The sequence below is a fragment of the Leptidea sinapis genome, chromosome 32 (genome assembly GCF_905404315.1).
Source record: "Leptidea sinapis chromosome 32, ilLepSina1.1, whole genome shotgun sequence".
Lineage (NCBI taxonomy): Eukaryota > Metazoa > Arthropoda > Insecta > Lepidoptera > Pieridae > Leptidea > Leptidea sinapis.
In genome coordinates, this window is record NC_066296.1 from 3851495 (window position 1) to 3862658 (window position 11164).

An 11164-nucleotide genomic window follows, 5' to 3' on the forward strand; every position below is an offset into this window, starting at 1 on the left:
ATTTATCTGTAGATGTATTGGAACGGCCGTTAGTTGTTATGACAAATTCTGTCAAAACACTTGACAAAATCAGTGTATAACACGTCATCTTGTTGATAACCGTTCATTGCATGTAAAATTATGTTATAGATGTTAAGATTGTAGATAAATATTTTTTATTCTTGTTTTTTTATTTCATATACCTTTCATTCTATAAATTAAAAAATAAACATAACTTCATAGACCTTACTTATAATATAAATTTTAACCTTTAATAATTGTATGACTTGTATTTATGTACATGCTGTAACTGCCTATAAATGTGTATACATAACTATCGTAGCACCTAAAACTTGTTTAATGTAAATATATTGTATCATATGTAATTCTGTTTGTAGTTCATGAAGAAATAAACAAAGTAATATTCACTTGAATTCCCCAACAACCTCTTCATGTCAGATGTCCGAGTCAGATAATAATAATAATAATAATAATAATAATAATAATAATATTGACACACTTTTTACACAAATTATCTTGCCCCAAGTTAAGCATATATCGCCTGTGTTATGGGTTACAAGACAATGATATATTTAATACAATATACTTACTTAAACATACATAAATTCATATAAACATACATAAATACATATAAACATCCATGACTCGGAAACAAACATCCATATTCGTCATATAAATGCTTGCACCTACCGGGATTCGAACCCGGGATTTCTAGCTTAGTAGGTAGGATCGCTAACCACTGGGCTATACAGGTCGTCAGATGATCATATACATCGATTTTATGTCAAACGGTAACAAAATGTTTATAATTTGTGTCTTTTTCTGTATCCTTGACAACGTACGTACAAAATATCATAATTATTGGTTAAGTTGTTGTGAGAGAGCGTGAAAGCGTAACAAACAACCTCACATTCACATTTCTAATATTACTTTGGATGCGTTACTTAATCATTTTGAACGATAATATCAAGACATTCTCCATTCCATGGCTCGATATTTATGCAATCGATAGATCTCAACGAGAGCTGATGATGGAACACGCCTTATATGGCCAACCATGAAATTTTCCATGCATCTTAAGTAGGAAATTTAGTTTCTTGTGAATTATAACGTAATAAAATATTTAATTTAAATATTAGTTTCACAATAAATAGAAGAAAAAATATGGTAACTGAACTATGCACTTTATCCCAAAAGTTTTTAATTTTTACGAATTAAATGCGCACGAAACCGAAGGAAGAATATAGTCATGGTATGTGTGCTCCTGATTTCGCAACTAGACCCTGAGTTTGGGATAATTTTGCACATGCATCAGGCAATCACGTGATCTGACTAAACACCAATTTTCATCAAGATCGTTCAAGCTTTTCCTAAGTTATAAAAGGTCAAAGACAAACTCGTAGAACTGGTATCAGCACGTCGTAAACCCTTTTTTTTTTCATTAAAAAAAATAGAAGCCACAGATTTGTATAAAAGTTGGGAAACACATTGTAAACCATTCTCTTTAATTGGCATTTCCTTATCTAGCCCTATTAAGGGCTGCGTGTGCTGGATTGACTTGATCCAGCGATATCTAATACTCAGCCAAGAGGACAGTCTCCATTCGACCTATAACCATTTTAGAGCCTATTGTAAAGTCAATCTGAAAACGACATGTAATTATTAGATATCAAATTATGCTTATCTTTTTATAAACATAAATTGAGATAACTTAGATTAGCTCAAGTTTAAGTCGCAACTCAATTACTTTACTCATTTCAAGTTTGTTGCTGGGAAAGTGTGAACACATCTTTGTTTATATTAACATTATCATTTCTGTGATTCTCGTGTGTTTGTCAGTCCTCATACGACATATGTCTCTCTGATATTACTGCGCTGTTTCACTTAAGGTAAGTTCAGGTCAAATTATTGTTTATTTCAAATGTCTTATGGTACCGGAAAATCAGGGTCCTTAATTTATCTACTGATACACCTTACGACTGTATTAAATTAAAAATAATATAATTTACTTTAAAAACTGTTAATTTAAAAGATTGTTGAGGATTGAAGAAGTGTTAAACAGATAGTACTGGAAATTAAACGATACGAAAGGTAAGGGAACTGTTGCATGAAAAGTCTGCTGAAAACAGTAAAATATTGTTGCGTTGGGGGTGTACGTTTTAATGTTTATATTTGTGAGTAAGGTGGGCAAGGAAAAACTACATACATATAATTATTTTATGATACTTTAATTAACACTTACATTTTTGCAAGGGCGTGGTGGCAAGAGACAACAGAGTACATTTTGTTTCCATTAACATCCATCATAGAACAAAGAGTAAATCACAACAAATATATTTAACAGTACGTCGTTAATATTTAGTCATCAATATTGTTAAAGTTATTCTTACGGTCTCTAGAAAAATAGTTTTTATTCCATAATCCTTAGCAAGATGTAGGTTAATTGAAATCAATAAGGAATAGGCTATGTCATAAAATTGAACCCTTGGGAACCCCCCTCATACCAATTGATCCAAAAGACAACTTAACATTCGTGTCTTCTTTTTGAATGGAAATGGGAATTCATCTTGTCCACCCATAAAAAAATAAAGCTACTTAAGTCAACAACAGTATCGCTCGTCGAACAGCCCTGTGTAAAATTAAACTGTTTGGCGAATAAAGCGGTATTTTGATTAAATTTAGTGATATTTAGTGACAACGTTTTATTTATTATAAAAGGTTCTGCTGAATCTGACTTAGCAACGCTCGCTGATGATGTACTTGGCCGCAACACTGGGGACGACTTACTTACCACTACTTAGTTCATCACAATTTGAGACATTTTGATATTTACAGCATCTTAATTTTAATAATTTTTCATCAGAATACGATGAAAAACCATGTAGACATTGCGGGCTACTTAAGAAAATACTTAATTAATGTAAGTTTGCAAATTGGCAGAAGTTTTTCGCGATAGGTTATTATTATTGAAATGTTTAAAAAGATCGCATACTTATGAACAACTCTTATCGTTTGTATATGTACTATCCAGGTTTATCGTAAGTTTACAGTTCATCTGACCTAATCATATACGGTTCAAGTCGTCATGTTTTTCTCTACGTCTTAATTCCGATTGTATAAATTCAATGCTATTTATTTCATGTGGTGATTTATGTTTTGTTGTCTGCCAATTTATCTGCGGGGACTTCAAAACTGGGTACAGTATGATAAAAGTGTTTTTACTTATGTGATAATTCAGGATAAACTTTTCTGTACCTGTTCTAGCTACTATATGTTATTTCTACTTGACTTCTCGGTACGGTGCTATCAGTCCTAATTTCCCACTACTACGTTTTTTATGACAATAAGGGAGGAGAAGAGCAGGACGTTTAGCTGATGGTAGCGGATACGCCCTGTCCAGTTTACATTACAATGCAGTGCCACTCAGGATTTTTGGCAAACCCAAAAATTCTGAGCGGCACTACAATCGCCCTCATCTCCTTGAAACATATGATGTTAAGTCTCGTTTGCACAGGAATTTCATAATAATACAATAATGCTTACCCACTGCTTCACGGCAGAAATAGGTGCCGTTGCCCATGATCTAGCCGGCATCCGCTCTGAGAGCTCTGAGAGAGAAGAAGCGGCGCAAGAAACACTCCCAGCATTCTTTTTTTGCGCTCTTTTCAATAAAAATATACAATATTGTACAGTCATTTCTATACAAAAATAATTCATATCTTCTCACTTACTGTTTTTGAAATCAATCGTTAAATACTTCACAAGCTACTCCATTTGTCATACCCCACTAGATATTATATCGAAGTCATTTCTGCGACAACGATCTATCAGCGGATGTTGAATTCGTACTTGTTTGTGGTTCATTATATCATTGAGTCCACCATGGAAAAATTCTAAACTTCTTTGTACACAGTTTGCAATAAGCTACATTGTCCTTTATTATCGAAATTTTAGTAGTTCCAAGCTTTAGCGTCGACACCAAAATAAAAATCCAATAATTATAAATAAATAAAAAAATATTTGGAACGATTTAACAAAGCTAATACACACAAGTAAAAATGATGATAGCTGCGAATGTATAAACTGCAGCGCAGCTAACAAAGACCTTCTCCGAATACAATAAGGAATGATGCTCCATGCACAAAGATCTAAATAGTAAACAGAGTATGGTGATTGATAACAATATATTAAAAACTAGTACAGGACATGTGATTTGAAATATATACATTACTAGCTGACCCAGCAAACGTTGTATTGCCGATATTAAAATCGCGATACAAAAGTAAATGTTGAACGTAGATGGGTGAAAATTTGAAGTTGTATGTATTTTTTAATGCTGACTCATAATCAAACAAATTGAAAAACAAAATATCCAAAATTTAGAAAAAAAAATTAGCGCGGACCACCTTCTCAGACTTACCCAATATGCACTCAAAATTTCATGAGAATCGGTCAAGCCGTTTCGAAGGAGTTTAACTACAAACACCGCGACATGAGAATTTTATATATTAGGTTATATTATGTGTTTAGTTTTGGGTGAAGTGTGTGGGTGAGTGTTAGAGATATGTATATAGTGATTGTGAAACTAGTTACATGTGTGCTGTGTGTGGTTTTCTTACGGCCGTTCCCAATATTCAGTCTTTCTATTACTCGAAATAAAAATCGTAACTATCGTTGACTTTTCTGTCCTTAGCTCTACACACTGTCTGTCAATGGGACGACGTAAAGCTTACCATCGATAGAAGTTTTTATGGAAATTACAATTCACGCGTTCCAATATAAGGCGATAAGAATGACTTATCGGGTATATTGGGACAGCCTCAGATTATTGACAGTTAATTACTGACAGTAGAAGGTAGTAATTTATCTCTCTGTTGATAGTATATATTTGGAACGACCGTTAGATGTGTGAGGGAGTGATGAATATTTTACACATCCACAAGTTTCTCTGTACCTTCATAATCTAGTGTTTTTAACCAGAAGTCAAGTTTCGCTTTACATTTCCTCTTGGTCAGTTGGAAATTTTGTTTTTGAAGTGAAACTTCTTTATCATCGTTGTGATTTGAAAGTCTATGAAAAGAAAATGTGACAGTAAAAAGAGCAGTCACATCAATTCATAATATTTAACATGGGAGATAATGAGATAGGAAGCATAATACAATGTTTTGGTACCAGGCGATCATAGTTAAAGAAGAGACTGTCTTAAGTATGGCGCGAGTATACCTTAATATATTCTGACTCCAAGCGCACGACGAATTACTACATAGACACCAGGAGAACATATTATTATATATATTAGTGGTGGTAGGAATGTCTTTCATAGCGGTTGAAATCATGTGTCATCCTAGCCACACGTACCAGGAATTCATATGCAGTTTAGAGGTTCTTTGTACGCACGCAATGTTTTTTTTTTGATTTTATGATTCTAATTTGTATTGATGTTTGGTTCTGACCACGTGCATAGATTTCACTCGTACGACTTGTCTATCTGTTGTATCCTTGTGTTCAGCTCCGTTAGCCGGGTTTGATATGTCTGCTATTTGATTTAGCTGCTGCTTGAACAAACACAGTGAATCAGTTTTGTGTATTCTTACCAGTGGGTGGCTCCTTTGATCAGGATGCCGGCTAGATTATGGGTACCACAACGGCGCCTATTTCTGCCGTGAAGCAGTAATGTGTAAACATTACTGTGTTTCGGTCTGAAGGACGCCGTAGCTAGTGAAATTACTGGGCAAGTGAGACTTAACATCCTATGTCTCAAGATGACGAGCGCAGTTGTAGTACCGCTCAGAGTTTTTAGGTTTTTCAAGAATCCTGAGCGGCACTAAATTATAATGGGCTGGGCGTATCAATTACCATCAGCTGAATGTCCTGCTCGTTTCGTCCCTTATTGTCATAAAAAAATGGGCCACTGATTGGTACTCCAGCGCTTGGTATTCATGCCCTGTAGTCATTGCCATACTGTATTATTATTATTAACCTAACCTAATAGTTTACAGGTAAGAGGTCGTCAAAAATCCGAGCGCCGGCCGTTGACAACATTAAGACATTCATTCAAATTAACATGTTATTTCGTGGCAATAATGTTCAAAGTCTATTGTATACGCTCACAAGAAGCTCAGTGATTATGGTGCTAAATCAATAATTATTTAGCAAAATGATTAAAAACGTCAAGTTAGTTAGATAATTTTGTTAATTGAAGAGGCACTTACCTGAAAATAATACAAATAAACTTGATATAAAATAATATCTCATGTTTGCGCGTTTACCACAAAAAAAACCCATTTGTCGTATCAGCAACCTCCCCTAGTATCGGAACACTAAGTCTCGATATCTCGTGCGATTGCAAATTCCGTGGCCATCTGGAGGACAAAGCCAAATTGGCTTCGAAGAAGCTGGGCGTCTTCAATAGGCAATACTTCAAGCCGGCCCACATTCTAGCACTCTACAAAGCGCAGGTCCGGTCACACATGGAGTATTGCTGTCATCTCTGGTCTGGCCCACCCCAGTATCAGCTCGATCCATTAGACCGCGTACAACGCAGAGCAGCTCGAATTGTCGTGGACCCAGTGCTCTGTGAACGGCTGGATCACTTGGCGTTGCGTAGAGACGTCGCTTCATCGTGTGTCTTCTACCGCATTTATCACGGGGAGTGTTCCGAAGAGCTGTTTCACCTGATTCCTGCCGCCGAATTCCACCTTCGCACTACACGCCACAAATTAGGATATCATCCCCACCATCTGAATGTATGGCGATCCTTCACAGTGCGGTTTACAACGAGCTTTCTTCCACGTACTACAAAGCTGTGGAATGAGCTTCCCTGTGTTTCCCGTACGATACGACTTTCGGTACCCTTAAAAAAGACCGGTAATGCTCCTGTGATTCCTCTGGTGTTGCAAAAGAATGTAGGCGGCGGTGATCACTTAAAACCAGGTGACGCTCGTTTGGTCTCTTTTTCCCTATATAAAAACACCGATACGTAAAGGTTTGAACAATATCCCTTTTAAAAGATTATGATTATTTTTGAATTTTTGCAGTTATTTTGAAAAATATAACTTTTAAGAAAAATAAAATAATCACTTATATGCAACTTATATGTAAAATTCGGGTCAGGCATCTCGAAATAGTTTAGGAAACTTCATATATTATAATCTACAAGCTGATGCCTTCGACTTCGTCCGCGTAGATTGATAGAGGTTTTTGAATATAATAAGCCAGTTTGGCATTGAAGATTATTTCATGTCAAAATTACAAAAGTATTTTGTGACTTCACATTACATATTTTTATTACTTATTTGTCTCTACTTTATTATGATTTATCTAATAAATTATGTTTAGAATACATTAAAAATAAGAGCGGCTGCACTGCAGTGGTTATGAGCGTTTTATCTGGCTTTTTATATAAGTGGTAACCTAACGTTATCGCCTGCCCTGTCTGTGCGCGATAACCTCTAAGAAAACGTAGTTCCTTGTACCATCATTTCTCTATATTGTCTTCGTTGTCGTTTGATGACAATCACACGAAAACGAGCGTTTAGCGGTCAAATTACAGAAGACATGATATGACCACCTTAAAAATCCATGAACCTGATGAGGTTTTACCAGTGGGAGGCTCCTTTGCACCGGTTGCCGGCTAGATTATGGGTACCACAACGGCGCCTATTTCTGCCATGAAGCAGTAATGTTTAAGCAATACTATTTCAGTCTGAAGGCTGATATCTGAGACTTGACAACTTATGTCTCAAGGTGACAAGCGCAGTTGTAATGCCGCTAAGAATTTTTGGGTTTTCCAATAATCCTGAGCGGCACTGCATTATAATGGGCAGGGCGTATCAATTACCATCAGCTGAACGTCCTGCTCGTCTCGTTCCTTATTTTCATAAAAAAGAGGTCATGGACTCGGACAAACTCTTGAATTATTGATTGTATGCTGGAATTCCGTCTGACCTGATCTTTGGCACTTCAGCATCAGCTCCATTACGTCGAGACTAAATTTAAAATGTTCATGTGTGCTAGTTTTACAGATGTGTGAGTGAGTTAGTGAAGTGTGTAGTATTTTGTTTTTTGTCAATCGCTATGATAAATATTGATAAACGGCGTCATATTCACGTATACAATATTTTATTTTATAACATATATTTTTTAAAATTAGTATAATCTTTTTAAAATAGAGTGTTTACTGCGTATTTAAAATGTAATTTAAAATATTTTAGTGAATATGATTTACGAAATAAACACCACGAAAGTAGTATTGAAGAATCAATATTTACCTGTGAAATGTTTCTTTATTTGGATAAGTAACAACACAATCTAATACTTAATTTTTTTTTTAAATTAACACAGCATAATTTCGATAAAATTCAAACGATTTGACTTGGAGACTAATGGACACTAAATTGTATAAAAACGGTTTCATCTATTCCGCCTCTTTATCACACTTAGGTTTTAATGTAGGGATAGTAATCTCACTCTCACACAGGGTTCGTCTATTACGCTGGTATACTAAGTTTATGATCAGGTCCATCTTCACCAATTTCTTGGTTGATATCTCATTTTTTTGTGCTGTTTTCACCAATATATAGCATGCTTCTCGAGGAAGGTTTTAGTATATAGTTTGTTACGTTTTTGTATACATTGACGATATTTGTTGGAGGTGTCGTAATAACGTGTTTAAAGTCTGTCGGGTCATCTAGTATACATCTTATCTATATATATGTATATAGATAAGATGAATTGCTGTTGATGTAAATGAATTGCTGTTCGTTAGTCTCGCTAAAACTCGAGAACGGCAGGACCGATTTGGCTAATTTTGGTCTTGAATTATTTGTGGAAGTCCAGAGAAGGTTTATAAGGTGAATAAATAGGAAAACGCTGCTAAATAAAATAAAAACAACAAATTTGTTTTTCCTTTGTTGTGTCCATACATAATTTCTATGAGAGAATTAATTGACGCACGGTTTGACAGTTCTGCTGTGAAACAATTTCAATGGTGCATATTTTACGAAGTAATTTTTGATGTTATGATAAATATATTATTGACAAATTCATATAAAAACATTATTTTATTTATTATATACAGAACAACGTCTGTCGGGTCAGCTAGTAATATATATAAATTACGTGACACGTTGTTTGTCCGCGATGGACTCCTAAACTAATGAACGGATTTAAATGGGGATTACTTTATGGAGTGTAATTTAGTCCAACTTGGGAGATAGGACAGTTTTTATTTCGATTTGGGACCAATGATATTTAAAAGTATAGATAGGTTACGTAGACAACATTCAGTGGTTGAAAATGATACACTAACGCACACATGAATAATTTAACATTGCAATAGCACACTACACTATAAAGAAGGATAGTAAATGCAATTATCGCAAGCGAAAAAGATATAACTCTAATTTGCTAATTGCTTCGCATTTGTATAGAGAAAATACAGTTAATTCATCAGATATGATTTTTTACCGTACACCGTGATTAATGCCTAAATTACGATTCATTCATGAGTTCATGTAGTAAAATCTATAAAGTAGTAAAACTGCATTGAAATTAGGTAGATAATGTGTCATTGATTTTATAAAAAAATAATTTAATATTGATTATAATATATAGCCACATTGATGATATTAATTATTTATATATAAAATAATAAAAAAACATACAGACACCAAAACAAAACCAAAAGGTATCTACAGTAAGGGTCCGATTTTTACAATTTTACTAACAACTGCTCCCAAAAAGTTTAAAGATTACAATTATTATTTTTTGTACCTTATATTATGAATGTTTTTTTGTTCCTTATTACAATAAGGTAATGTGAGAAGAAAAAAATGATCCATTGATTCTTCTGCAGTTAGCAAGGGATATACTGAAAAAACTCCTACGTAAACAAATAGCACTCACTGTCTACATCCGCTACCTACCCTAAAACTTGTTTTAGTAGTTTGATAGTTCAGCTACCTATATACGCACTTGTTTATTAAAAATTATTACATTCACTTCATCAATGACTTTTTTACATCATTTCCTAAAATATTCTACCTCGATCATCCCGCAACAGACAGCATCAATATTTTGTCATTTCTATACGTTAATCTATGATCGGCTTGGCAGCGATCGGCGTTGTCATGGCAACATATTTTTTTTGTTAGATTAATAATGAAATCAAATAAAATGTTATAATTCATGATTTCTTAACTGTGGTATGTAATTCTATGATTTTTTTACTCTCGTAATTAGTGCATCTTCCCATTTATTTATTTATTTATTATACCCATAACACAAGACGGCATTTTAATGTTGTACCTATATCAAATTGTAAGCAATCCTGTCAACAACAAACGCGTGTGTACCGCTTTCGTATCGAGATAGTGACTACGACCAAAAGAACCAATTGACTCAATTTAGGGGATTAATTTTCGGCGCGCTAGTGACATATCTACCTCTTTTAATACTATCATATCATTGTTTGGGACCTATAATTATTGTTATTTCCAATATTTGTTTTGTATGGACATATTTTCTATGAGACAATTGATTGACGCACGGTTTGACAGTTCTGCTGTGAAACAATTTCATTATAACAACACTGAACATATTTTTTCGAAATAATTCTTGATGATGTGAAATATTATTGCCGTATTCATAAAAAAAAATATTTTAATTATTCTGTACAGAACAACGTCTTACTTTTATTTGTTTAAGGTGAGCGATAACGCGTGTTCATTGCTTGTCTAAACTTAAAGGTACCCAACGTGCCTAAAAGTTATTACTTTAAAATAAACCTATTTGAAAGTGCATGATCAGTAAATTTTGGATTATATTAACAATAAATATCTTAAGGCGAGGTTTTCCCAACACTTTAGGTAAAAATTGTGCGAATGTTAGATTCGTTAGGTACGCATGGACACGGGCGTCGGGCATGGCTGAGAACGAACCGAGCGATGCGGGTCAACGACAGCCGGTCCAGAAGGACCGCGTAATATTTTTTAAAACTTACAGTTGTGTTAGAGTACGGAATTACTGTGATAATATTTTTTATGCATTTTTGAATTAAATCTTTTTTATCGACGTATGAGAGAAATGTTATATTACGCGCAAAATTTTGATTTCAACATTATGGATATCGTATCCGAGATTCTCGAAGGTGCAGAGAACTAAT

General features: G+C 34.4%; 1 protein-coding gene across 3 annotated transcripts in view; it reads left to right on the forward strand.

Moving 5' to 3' along the window:
• Positions 1–1815: 1815 nt before the first annotated feature.
• Positions 1816–11164, forward strand: part of LOC126974543 (scavenger receptor class B member 1-like) — a 37016-nt gene continuing 27667 nt past the window's right edge. For all 3 annotated transcript variants that reach the window (XR_007731538.1, XM_050822063.1, XM_050822064.1), the window contains exon 1: positions 1816–1889. The gene's annotated coding sequence lies outside the window, so the exon portion shown is untranslated. The remainder of the gene's footprint in view (positions 1890–11164) is intronic.